We start from the raw sequence: 13,186 nt of genomic DNA on the forward strand, positions 1-13,186 counted from the left end.
TTAATTAGGGTATATATAAGGTTACATGGTATAAGGTTACATATTAGGAGCACACATTATTATCAGATTATTTGTTGGGACATACATATAGAAAGAGTTGAATCAACACAGAGATGAAAGTAGAGATACAGAATTATAGTTACTTTTTATCTATCTATCTATCTATCTATCTATCTGGATTTATTAATCCCTCTATTGTTCTCTTCATTGTTTTTTCAGGAACTCACGCACACACACATATATATATATATATATATATATATTTATTTATATATATATATATATATATATATATATACTATACACATAACAGTGGAAAGTGGGTGCTCGTGTAGTTATGTCATTTCACACATGCACATAAGGAAAGGTTTGTACACATGCATATTACACACACCTACACATGTGCATTTTGCACTGTGCTGTTTCTCTTTTTTCCCACAATCTTGGGGAGACAGCTTTGGGGACTGCAGCTTAAAACTGAAAATGTCTAGGCATAAAGCCATTATTAGCAAAAGCTATATTGAGCATGCTTGCCAGACAGGCAGAAAGGCTGAACTCAGGTCCGCCCAGACATGTGCCCTGCCATTTTCATTTTAATCAGTCTGCTCAGGATGGCTGCTGATTCATTTTGCAGGACAGCCCCCTGGGAGCCTAGGTGGGAGCTGCTCCTGCCTCACTGCAGTATTCCACATCACAGAGACTGGAAGCAGGTTGACACAGGAAGGATAGGCAGCCTAGTCAATGAGCACATCAGACTGCAGACCCAGAGCTTCACAATATCATTACATGGGATAACCCTTTCATTACCACAAAGCAACCAGACGCTGAGGATTCCGCCGTCTGCTGCATCCTTCTTGTGATATCAAGGCTTGCAAACCAAATTAGATATCACATCAAGAAAAAAAAAATACCCACACTGAAAACAGAGCACTCCTGATTTTTTTTTTGTTATTTTTGCATAAATGGATTATGATCTATCTATCTATCTATCTATCTATCTATCTATCTATCTATATTTTAGCTATACCCATCACCTATGCATTTTGTGCAAAGTGCAGTAACCCATGACAATCAGTCGTATTCCCTTCTGTCTAAGCAGCGGTTGCTATGGGTTGCTACGCTCCTGATGGCACATCGCTTATATGTTTCCAAATATTTCCTCGTCTACCTCTAAACACAAAGGGTTAAAAATAAAAATCCCAACAACGCCTTCCTCTCAGAGCCCCAAGGTGAAAATATATCAGCGTCTAAGTGTAGACTTAACAAATAACGGGTTGGGGTGGTATACCTGATTTAGCAGGAGACTTTGATTCGTGGGATTGACAACCTTATTATGCAGCCAGCTTATTATTGATATTATTCTGCACTCGGTTGCTATGGCCACCTTGCGAGAGACATTCAATTTTCTCTCTTCCATCATCATTATCTATGAGGCCATCTGTTGTGGAAAATGAATTCAGGCTCATTTGCATGACTGATAAGCAATTTTTTTTTATCTATTTAACAGAAGGTCATATGCCGGGGATTTAGAGCTGGTGAAAAAAAATGTGAAAAAAGCCTATAGAGAGCATGAGTGGGAGTGCGTGCATTAGAGGATGTGTGTGCAAGTGAAGCAGATCCCTGAGGCCTGCTAGCCTATCGTACTGCATTTGTCATTCCTGCCATGGCGACATTTTTTCCCCTAAGCTTCTACACACTATAGAGAGAGTGAGAGAGAGCGAGAAAGAGAGACAGAGACACCCACTAAAAGAGGACCAGACAGAGATTTCCCCCTGTTGTCTCCTGGACAGTCATTTTTTCCTCTTCCTACATGGAATATTGGCTCCTAATTCACATATTTTTGGAGGAAACACACCAGTATTCTCGGGGTATGCTCATTCTTACTATTGTTCATCTCCTTTAGCTAGGTACAGACGTGTTAGATGACGCTTGGTACAGTAGTCGTGACATGGCTAACTTTGATATCATTATTCACTCTTGTTGATCCATGCTGGTTTGGATTCATTTTATGGTGCTTGTGTCTTTTTGGGCATTTTTACCCAAACTAGTGAGTGAGGTTTAATAGATATTAAAGTCTAATTGCTGATTTTTGCATTTTACTTTTTTATTATTTTTATTTCAGAAAGCTTGATAAAGTATTAGGTGGATAATGATACTAAAATACTAGTTATATAATAATAACTACAACAATAATATTCATTTTATATACATATATATTTATGTTATTTTTTTATGCTTTTTTTTTTTACTAAGAGACTTTTTATGCACATGAAACTGTAAACTTTTTCTTGCCAGCAAAAACCAATATGGTAAAATGACTCTAACTTACAATAATATAATAATAACTACTTATTTAATATATATATATATATATATATATGTATATATATATATGTATCTTATAAGTATATATAGGTATATTCTATAATAAATATAACTTCTACTTTTATTTTATCATTTTTATGTTTTTTTTATCATTTTTTTGTTCTGCACACTAACACAGAGTAAAGTAAAAGCGAAGGATACTTCTATAGTATCTCTTTGTATCGACCAATAGCAGCTAGGGAAAACATGTCATCTAAAAGTTATAATGAAGACTGATGGATTCCCTGACACAATCAATCTTGGAGTAGACAGGGGTTAGTAAAGAGGGTTAGGTTGTTTCCTAAACCTTTGTTGTAGTATGATGCTGATTCAGGAACCTTAAATCTAGAGGGGCAAAGATATGATTATGGTATTGTGTTTTTGACTGCACAGTTTCAAAGAGCCAATTATCGTGTTTCTTGGATAAGAACTGATCATTTTATTTTATTGCACTATATGTGTTGCTTTTGTTAACTTTTTTAGGTTGTTTATGTAATAGGTAATCTTTAGTATTTTTATTATGGGTTCCATCATAATATCTCAATACTTTAACTTTTTATATTTTTCACACACACACACACACATATATATATATATATATATATATATATATATTTATATATATTTATATATATTTATAGATATTTAAAATATTACATTCTGCTAGTATAGAAAACTGGAGTTCAAGTGATAACACATTGAATCTATAACCCCCCCCCATCATCCTATAAAAAAAGAAAGAAAAAGTTAATTACCAAGCTTAGGTTCTGCCTTGCCACCCTGACATTTGACTGCTGCTAATTCACTGATTAATCTCATTAATGTGATTATAGTAGGATTTGGAGTTGGCTGCCATTGTTCTGTAGACAGTGCCATTCAGACAGAGACACTGCCACTTCTATTTTGCTGCTATTTTTTTCTCTCCTGTCTACTTTGTCTGAGCTGTGGTTGACTTTTGCTAGTTTCAGCACCAGGAGCTGTCCAGTGCTGAATACAAACATAGGCATGCAAGAATTGCTACTAGACAGATGCAGCAGTAAGTAAGACTTGTTCTCATGCACTTTGTCTGTAGCCACCAAAAATATTAATCTGTTTATTGTACATCATTAGGACTTTCTAAATAAGTTAGCAAAAATACAATAATAAAATGAGTTAAGCCATAGTAACCAGTCAGATTTCACTTTACACTAAACATGTCAATGCTTTAGGAATTCTGATTGGTTTATATAGATTATTGCTCATTGCTTTTCGCTTGTTAAGATTAATAACTCCTTTGGTAATGTTTTATTATTGTTATTATGACTGATAATAATTGTACCTGTCATTGAAGGCTTTTTGCAAGGAAGTATAAGTCCCAGCATGCTTTGTCAGCTAGAATGACCTGCTAGGACTTGTAGTTCCATGGTACCTGGATACAGTTTCCTGGTCTATTTTTATATTGCCCAATATATTCTTTTGTTGCCATTTTATTGTTTTGGATACAATTGGAAACAATTTTTTTTTTTTCCTATGGATCATGTTAAAGCGATTTTCAATTCAAACCAAAACTGCACACCTTACAAAAACATCCAAGCGTACAACTTAGTCCACAACATTTTTGGTAACTTTCAGTAGCCATCCTTTTAAATATTGAAGTTTTACCCATGGAAATTATGCTACATGTCATTCTGAAATAAGTTTACTTTTTGTGTATTATGTTTTTGTTTTACATATCGTAGATGGATTATTGTTTTATTATTTGTACAATCTGTAGAAATATGTTCTGCTGAAACCACATTTGTTTAAAACCCATCCTTTTCACTTGTAAAATGCAGATGAGTTTAGGCAAGATTCTCTTTTGTCTCTTAGTCCTATTTTATGACTTTATAGGCATTTACATTAGGATTTATGTAAATCCCCCTTCGTTTGGCTACTCCTCTGTAATATTTACAAACTTAGTTTTGTAAGTACGCTTCCCTTTAATCTCCACCCAGAAGTAAGCCATAAGCTTTGCAGTCAAGCACTGTTATGACATACTAGTGCTGCTGATTAAAAAGAATAAAGTGCTAAATGTTTTTTTTTATGTACGTTAAACAAACGTTTAGACAGTGCACTGACCTATTTATAAAAAATAGAAAGCCACATTCAGGTCTTTACATTAAACTTGGATTACCAGGAGCTACCACTGCCAAGACATACTGGGCCTTGTAGTTCCTCAGCGATTAGGGATTCTGACTATTTCTGGATCATCCTCGGTTACCTGTTTCCAGTATACATCCGAACTTTTCCTTATGCAGCAAATTTGCCATAGAAATTTCTAAACTATTGACATTCTTTTTTGCAGCTAGTCCATGTAATATTAGAATTGACTTTAGGATTTACTTGCATGTTTGCAGATGCCTGTTGGTTAGTTTTGAGTTGATTGCTTGAGGCTGCTGTGCAGAATTTGTCTTTGTTGTTGATCATTCATGTTATCACTCAACAGAACTTTTTTAAAAAGTTGTTGTTTCTCCTGCACCTATCCAAAAGCTGATGCTACCTTTTTTTTTTGGGGGGGGGGGGGTAGAGACAATGCAGTAGGCAGATGTTTTGCAGAACAAAGCAATCTGATTCTTGCATGAATTTATTATTATTTATGCTCTGTTTTCCGAATTATAAGACCGGTATTACGCCCTAGTGATGGTAATATATTGTCCTGTAGAATCACTACAGATGATGAGCATTATTCAGTTGCTGGTGGCTGGAGGTCTTCAATAGCTGCAGTGCCCTATGTTGTCTAGCCACCGTATAGACTATAGAATAGCTGGCCTTGTATTCCTAGCGGCGGCAAAGTAAATATATCTCACATGCAGTCTTGGAAGAAGATCCTAAACTGTTTACAATTTTGTAATTTGACGGAATGTATGCGATTGGCTAAGGAAACACAATGTGACTTAATGGCAGTCACGTTTTCTGCTTCTAGACAGATTACATAAGTTATATTAGACATCCCCCTATGCTCTCATGCTAGGAAGTCCTGATCAGCTCCCAGCTGTGCCCCCCTATTTTACTGTATTGAAATAAATCTGATATATTAATCATACATGTTTTTTTATTATTATTGCTTCTGATTAATCATGCATAAATCTGATTTGAAAATCAACATAACATATGGCATATAATTAAGCTTTCTGTCCATTAGCCTTTAAATGTTTAATATATAAATGCAGAAGAATAATGGAAAAGAGAAATAAAATAGAAATAAAATAAAAGCAGGCTGAGTTCCCATCTATTCTGATATATACAGTACTGCACACAGTCTGCTCTGGAGATTTAGGGGCCTGTGGGTACAATGTTAAAGCATACAGTACATCCCTATACTTGTCTCTGCTCAGCAGCCCAATAAGCAAGAAGAGTTGGAGATCATTTGTTTAATCCAGAGGCAGAGCTGGCAAATTCTACCCACATGATAGGATTTGGGGAATGGACATGTTCTTCTCTGAGGATGTGATACAGGGTAAGTCAGCAATACTGAATGATGCTGTTCTGCAGCAGTAATGTGCTCTCTAAGGGAGTTGGTGCTTCATGCATACAACACAGCTAAGCTTGCAGACCGCCTGATCACAGCCAATTCTTCGTCTTCACCGCCGCTTGCCTCTGCCTAGCCTGACTTCAGGTCGGTTAGAACATCATTACTATTGTCCATGTGCACAATAATTAGCATACAGATGAGAGGTGCTCTTGTCTCATCAGAAGTTGATTGGATGAATGAAGAGGAACGGTGGGCGTTCAAACACATTACAAGAGTTTAGTTGTCATGGAACAGGTCTGTCAATTTTCCTTGGTGCAAGTGGGGAATCGGGGTGCCTGCTTCTAGAATCATTCCTTATCATGGCCTACTATAAAAAGTATTTTGGACTTTGTTACCTAATTGAGCTTCAGTAACATTTCTCAGCAGGTAAATCCAGCATATGTCTGTTGCTTTAAGAAGTGACTTTGGTTTTGCATGTTGTAAGTTGCATGTGTAGTTTCCAGCTTATTGATATATTGCATTTGTTCCTTCAACCTTGTATAGACAGAAACTATTGTACCTAATAGTAGCAAAGTCTACCAAGGCTAAAATTAGCTAGCAATGGCTGCTTTCTTTTTTTTTTTTTTTTGTCTAGACAATAGAACTTGCCTGGCATTTTTGTCTTTGTAAATAGCTGAGAATTGACAGTCATTTAATCATCGCAGGCTAATTAAGGTAGATTTTACACAGTCTTCTGTTCTGCGGTGATAAAGGAGCAAACATGAAAAAAGTAGAATTTGTTTTTGGTGGCATGGTTGGTGTTGTCTGCATGTTGTTGGTGTAAAAGCTTGCTAATGAACTATTTCATAGTCTGATGCTGGAACTCATGGATTTTATCTTGCAATATGGATAGCCTTGTTTTGTATCATACAGTAATCTTCCCATGCAGATGTCTTCACACACTGATTGACCTAATTTAAAAGTCCTGTTTCAGAGAAGGAAGTGCCTGACAGCTAACTTGCTTCTTACATAGATGTATATATAGGCATCAGAAGACATACGTGTATATATGTCTTCAGATATATGTGCCTTTTTTTCACTATAGATATTTTATATAGGAATATAAAAAAAACTTGATATGTGATTTATTTATAAGACATTCTCGTAAAAAACAAGAATTATATTAAGTGTGCTTTCCATCTTCACTTAATATCACTCTATCCATTGTTTCTCAATCCAAACAAGTATAGTCGGCTTTGTTTCAAAAGCAGGATACCACATTTAATATTTCTATGTTTTACTTTTACTAAGGATATATAGTTACAACTGTTACTTTACAACTTTTCCTGCATTAGTTGAGTGTGCATAGTATGTTAGTTGCATAAATTTCTTTATTTGATACAGCACAGCAAAGTACAATAGCAATAGCAAATAATCACTGGATGACCTTTTATTAGTCTAAAATACAGCAAGCTGATAAAAACTGGTACCTTGTTGCTGTAGGTTACAGTTTGGTGCTCCGATATGCTCTGTATTACCAAATAAACCTCATTGACTGTTGTAGATGATAAACATTACAGTATGCAAGAAAAGTTCCACATCAGAATAATAGAAGAGATATGGGTATACAAGTAACAAAGAGATAGAAACAAAGACATTGACTTTATTAAAGTACAGTTGCAGCGTATTGTTTGATGGATATAAGGCTACAATACTGTAACTTGTTGGTTTGTATTTCATGTTGGATGCATTTGCCTCTGCCAGCTGTTTACTGTATATAGAGTCTTCTTGCATCTTTGCATGTTGAAATCTAAACTCAGACCCAGATGTAGGTGATGGATGCTATAATGTTGCCATGAACTAGTTGGCTATTTGTACAGTATTCTAAGTCCATGTGTTTTGGCGGTAGGCTATCTATCATTAAACTTTAGGAGGCTGCTGGTTCTTTTTGGCATTGCAGCATCCATAGATTAAAATTCCACACAGACTTCCGAACACTGCAGATCCTTTCCAGCTCATGGTGTCTGCTCACTGCTTGCATATGGTTATTTCTAAAAGAAAATCCATGACACCCACGTACCTAGGAGCTTCACCATTGACATTATGAAGAATTTAGGATGGTGGCATTGTGACACTTGGCCATTCTAACACTCATATGGAAGGGTTTTTGTTTCATTGTGATGTGGGATATTCAGTTTAAATTAGTTCAGACTCTTGTACAAAGAAGCTGGATGTTATTTTAAGTATATTTATTTATTTTATCTTTTTGTGACATTTTTTTTTATAATCTATTTCCAGCTTCTACAATGATGGCAGCTAACCTGGTTTCAGAAATAATCAGGGCTGCAGGCAACCCATGGAGAGCTATTTAAATCAAAAGTCTGCCATGGCAGACTGTGAACAGGGGCTGAAATCAATGCTGTGTCTTTCAATACAGCCTTTGCTGCGTTGAAATTCCCACCTGCTTTATGCATCTGGGCAATTGGCTACTGCTAAATGGCAGGCAGTGATTCTCCTGGTTGCAGCTTTGTCTGCAGCATGTTGCGGGGCAGGTTGATGACTTGTAACCCATTAAGACAAGGGTGAAAGTTCGAACTCTGTTAAGAATTACATACAAAGCTTTGATTGGGAACCTTCAGTTTTAATTGTACAGCTATTTTCAGACACTGCAACAATCTGTTCTTACAATTCTGGGCTGCTTATAATTTTTAACCCTTTGGCGGCTGTGTTTGGTTGAATGCCTCTTAGTAAAAGGCACCCTGGAGAAGCTAGCAGTGTGCTTATAGTTTGGTTGGAAGAGAAAAGAGAAAACAGCTTGCTCAGCGTCTGACTGTGTTATCGAGCTCTCTGGCTTGTGCTTTAAGATTTATGTCACTCATATCTGAACAATGGGAAGTGGACTTCTCCTGTGCTGTAGAATAACTATGGAACTGCTGCCCTTATTTATATATATATATTGAAAACAAGATCAAAAGTATTGAAATAATCAATCATATACAATAGCAATGGGCAACTGAATGCCTGGGGCTATGGCTGTTTATTACCATGGGTAAACTATGGATAAATTAGGTAAACAGTTACCGACATACAATCCTTTTTACATTTTTTCCCCCTTGACGTGTCTCTCCACATGTATACACTTCTGAAAAAAATCAGAAAACGATCATATTCCTCTCTATAGCTCAAATAACTTCTAAACATCTCTTTTTTCTGCAGACTTGTGCGTGGCGGACTGTTTAGGGTTGTGATTAATCAGCCAGATTCAATTATGTAAAATCTAAAGTCTATCCATACAACATACATTCACATTGCAGGAAAGATTCTGAATGATACTAAATAATAGGCATTTTACACGTTAGGTTCCTGATTGTGAGAACCCCCCAGCCCACATTTCCCGAAAAACAAAATCATAATAATCCTTGTAGTATTATTATTATTATTATTATTATTATTATTATTATTAATAAGACTTGCTGGTATAGGGTGACCACACTGTGTACATGACTGTGTTCCTGTGTTGTCTTCCTGTACAGACTGGCTATCTCAACATTCATTATGTAGGCATGGTCCACTGTTGTCAGTATCAACTGGTCCTGGGAAAAAAACATGCAGCCATCACTTAGAAGTAAGAAGTTACTGCTTTGAAGTAAAAAACACTTAGATCCCCCCCAAATAATATACCATAAATATTATGCACAGAATACAGTTATTAGTGTAGGTTTCCCAGTCCAAAACCTTATTGGTAGGCAAATGAGATTCAACCAAAACTGGTTCTAAAGTTTGTGTCTTCACAATCATGGTGGAGAAGAAATCCTGGACATGTATGTAACAACACATTTTGATAAAAAGATCATTTCAATGAAAAAGAATATAACTTTTAATCACTAATTGGATAATATGGTTAAAAATCTCTTTGGTTGGTACAGTATAGTCAACACAGGGCACCAATTCAATTAAAATTGTTTATCATTATATGATCCCTATATGGTACTGTAGAATATGTCAATGCTACCTATCATGAACATATGTTAATATATAGGGGAGTTTACTCAAACAGGATTCTTTAGGATCTTAGGGTTTAAAGTCCAGACTTGGCTAGCCATGAGCCTTTTGGGCCACCGAGGTCAATTACCAATACCACCAATGATGTTTTTGGCAATCTGCACTGTGTAAATTCCCAGGACATGATGAAGAAAAATACTAATCCAGTATCTCCCAATGTGGGTCCGTGGAACCCCAGGGTTCCTCCAGAGGTTGCTAGGAGTTCCAATGAGCAGTTTGTACCTCTTAGGTCAGTTTACAAGATATCAGAGATATTTATGGCTATCTGTAAGGGTGACATTCTTCCCTTTGGGTAGCAATGTAAAAGGCATACTTCCCACTGACCTCCACAGTATTATATTGAGCTGTGGATTTAGTAGGTATAGTAGAGATTCCCTAGGATCTGAAAATCATTCCAATGGTTAATCCATGTTAAAAAGCTGGAAGAAGGCAGAGATTAGGGTATTTTGTTATTAGCAGTTTTTCACGTATGAGATTACTCATTTTAAAAAACAAAATTGATCCCATCCTGGGAGTCTCTTTAGATATAGCTTTTTCTGTTCTTTGTTCTTTTTGTGGACATAGCCCGTGTATCAGAATTAAATCCTAAATCAGTCCCCAACTGTTGCAGTTGACCCTTGTATATATTCTGTTTTTGGAACCCATAGGCACCTATTCAAAATTAGGCAAAATCACTGAAAGAAGCAATAATGTGATAATGCTTTAAAACCCTTGTTTTTATGTATAAGGGGAGGTCATAGTTTCTCTTTACAAATTCAAGATTTTTTTACATTGTAAGCGTATACAATAGTTGTGCTTTACTGTACCTTCTCATGTGCAGCGCTATAAATAATTGAATGCATTATAACACATGAAAGCTAAAAATTACTTTATAGTGAAGGCTGAAATAATAACTGAGCATCGGAAATCACCTAGGAAAGGAAATATTATAAGCGTTACATTGTAGCCAGTCACTTGTTGGTGAAATTCCCATAGATTAGTTGGTTGTGGATGTGCTTGCTATGGGATGCTATATAAATGTGGAGCAAACAGCCTACTTTATCTAAGTGGGAAATCATTGGCGAGTGATATAGCATACTGTATGTTTAAAATCATTGCCAGGATCTAAGATATACACATCAGGGCCCTTTTAAACCTACGTAAAATCACCCAACTGGCAGCTCCCTGATACACAGCAAACTTCTGCTGTGCAGATAGGAGAGGTAAATCACATCACAGGCAACCACAATTGTGGCCAAAAGCAGCTTGCTGTTTTCTGAAACCTGCTGCAACCATGTGCAAAAAACGGTCCCTCTCTATTCCCATTTACTTGAATTGGAGTGGCTGAGATGTAGATAATGTACCATAGGGGTGTTATTTGTATGGAGTAAAGAATTAATAAATGCTATTATTTATGACATCACTACATCCCTCAAAACCTGTAAAATGAATATCAGCACATTTATACATGTTAAATATGTAATGCATGAACGGTGGGTAGAGTGAAGTAAATGACACAAAGTTAGGTGAAGAGGGCCAGGTACTAGTTGAAAATATCAAAAAGAAAATTTAGGAAAAGTTGGTGAAGCGCATTTACAAAGTGCTATATGGCCCATTGTTGTGTGTCTTTGGCTTCTGGGTGAAAATGAATAAACTCAGTCATAGACATCATAATGGCTGACAATTATTTAGGGCTGCCTATAGAATGGCATGTTGCCTATAGAATGGCATGTTGGATGTACGATCTGGCCTGCTTCTAAACTATACAGATATATACATATACTGTACATGGAAAGATAGAGAAAGAAAGAGAGAGTGGTATCTCTGGCGATGCATCGCTAATTGTGGGAAACTGCTGTCTTGTGTGTATTGGTGCCTCCAGCCCACTCTGTTGAGGTGAGAAAGTCACACTATTTTTGGAATATATTTAATTCACAAAATAAAATCTTGACCAATCTGTTGAGCTATACCATTGCCATGGAGACTGCTGAGGATCTTCTCTTATATTCAAGCAGCTAATATAAATCTGAGTGTAGGAAAGTCACATAGAATACATAGGTGCAGCTGTACACTGGTCATTTGTGTTCACCGAGTGCAGACACAGCACAGAGCTGCACAAGAAGACACAAAAAGCAAGCAATCAAGAAAACTAAACGTTAAAAATTGTAAAAATACATTTGGTTATGGAAAATATTACTACCACTTTACTTTTATTTTGTTCAACAAAATATCATAATGACAAATAAATAGTTCCTCTCAATGGAATGTTTCTGAATAAAATACAATGCACAAAGGCAAGCATAGGGATTGCTTTCAGAAATGTGACCTAGTGATGGCATGTGGACACAGCAATAAAAAAATTAACAATATCTTTTGAGAAAATAGCTTTTGTGCAATTATTGCATTACTTGAAATAATTTTTTCATTGTGTCTAATTTCTATCTGTCTAATAGATTTCATGTTTTGGCTTTTTTCTTGTGCAGCTCATTGTTTTGGAAATAGGAGTGTGCATGTTATATTAGTTTTCTTAGTTGTTATGTACATTTATTTTTTGCCCCATCCCACTGCATGTCTATAAACAAAAGTAGCAAATTTCTGCTTTTTGGTTGTTATTGCAGGCTAGTTGCCTGCATGACTGCTTCAGGTTATTTAGTTGAGAGTGACATTGCTGTAAAAGTGGACACCATAGCATTCTATGGATGGTCCTGAAGGAAGCTTTATGGAGGATAAACACCATTCTCCTCTCTTTGAGTCTGATTTGTTAATGCTCCCCCAGGCTGGAGAGGATACACTTTTGTTTGTGAAGCTGGGTGACACAGCAAACCTGGAATGGATCTGGTCCAGGATTAAAAACATTTGCTAACAAATACTAAATTACTTTTGGGAAATCCATTTCAGGTTTGCTGGATCACCCAGCTTCACTGATGAAAGTGTATCCTCTCCAGCCTGGGTAAGCTCTAATAAATCAGGTCCTTTGTGTCTGAGGTATTAAAGCTCTCCAAGGCTGGAGAGAATACACTTTCATCAGTGAAGCTGGGTGATCCAGCAAACCTGGAATGGATTTCTTAAAAGTCATTTGCTATTTGTTAGCAAATGCTGTTTTAGTCCTGGACCAGATCCATTCCAGGTTTGCTGTGTCACCCAGGTTAACTGATGAAAGTGTATCCTTTTCAGTCCTGGAGAGCTTTAATAAATCAGGCCCATGTGTCTGGCAGATTTGGGGAGAATGTATGAATGTGTAACTGCCTGGTTGCATTTTTATCATTATTTGATTGGCGTTGTTTAAGTCATTGTTTTTTAAAGGGTTACAAA

The 13,186-nt window shown here is 36.3% G+C and overlaps 1 protein-coding gene across 11 annotated transcripts in view; it reads left to right on the forward strand.

The window, feature by feature from the left end:
• The first annotated feature begins 1,568 nt into the window (after positions 1 to 1,568).
• MYT1L (myelin transcription factor 1 like) overlaps positions 1,569 to 13,186 on the forward strand; it is a 293,552-nt gene continuing 281,934 nt past the window's right edge. For 2 of the 11 annotated variants that reach the window (XM_072407580.1, XM_072407581.1), the window contains exon 1: positions 1,569 to 1,868. The gene's annotated coding sequence lies outside the window, so the exon portion shown is untranslated. Of the gene's footprint in view, positions 1,869 to 5,699; positions 5,840 to 5,896; positions 6,281 to 13,186 lie in introns of those variants that run through there. The other 9 variants (XM_072407573.1, XM_072407582.1, XM_072407578.1 and 6 more) reach the window with 7 other exon arrangements.

Source organism: Pyxicephalus adspersus, chromosome 4 (assembly GCF_032062135.1).
Source record: "Pyxicephalus adspersus chromosome 4, UCB_Pads_2.0, whole genome shotgun sequence".
NCBI lineage: Eukaryota > Metazoa > Chordata > Amphibia > Anura > Pyxicephalidae > Pyxicephalus > Pyxicephalus adspersus.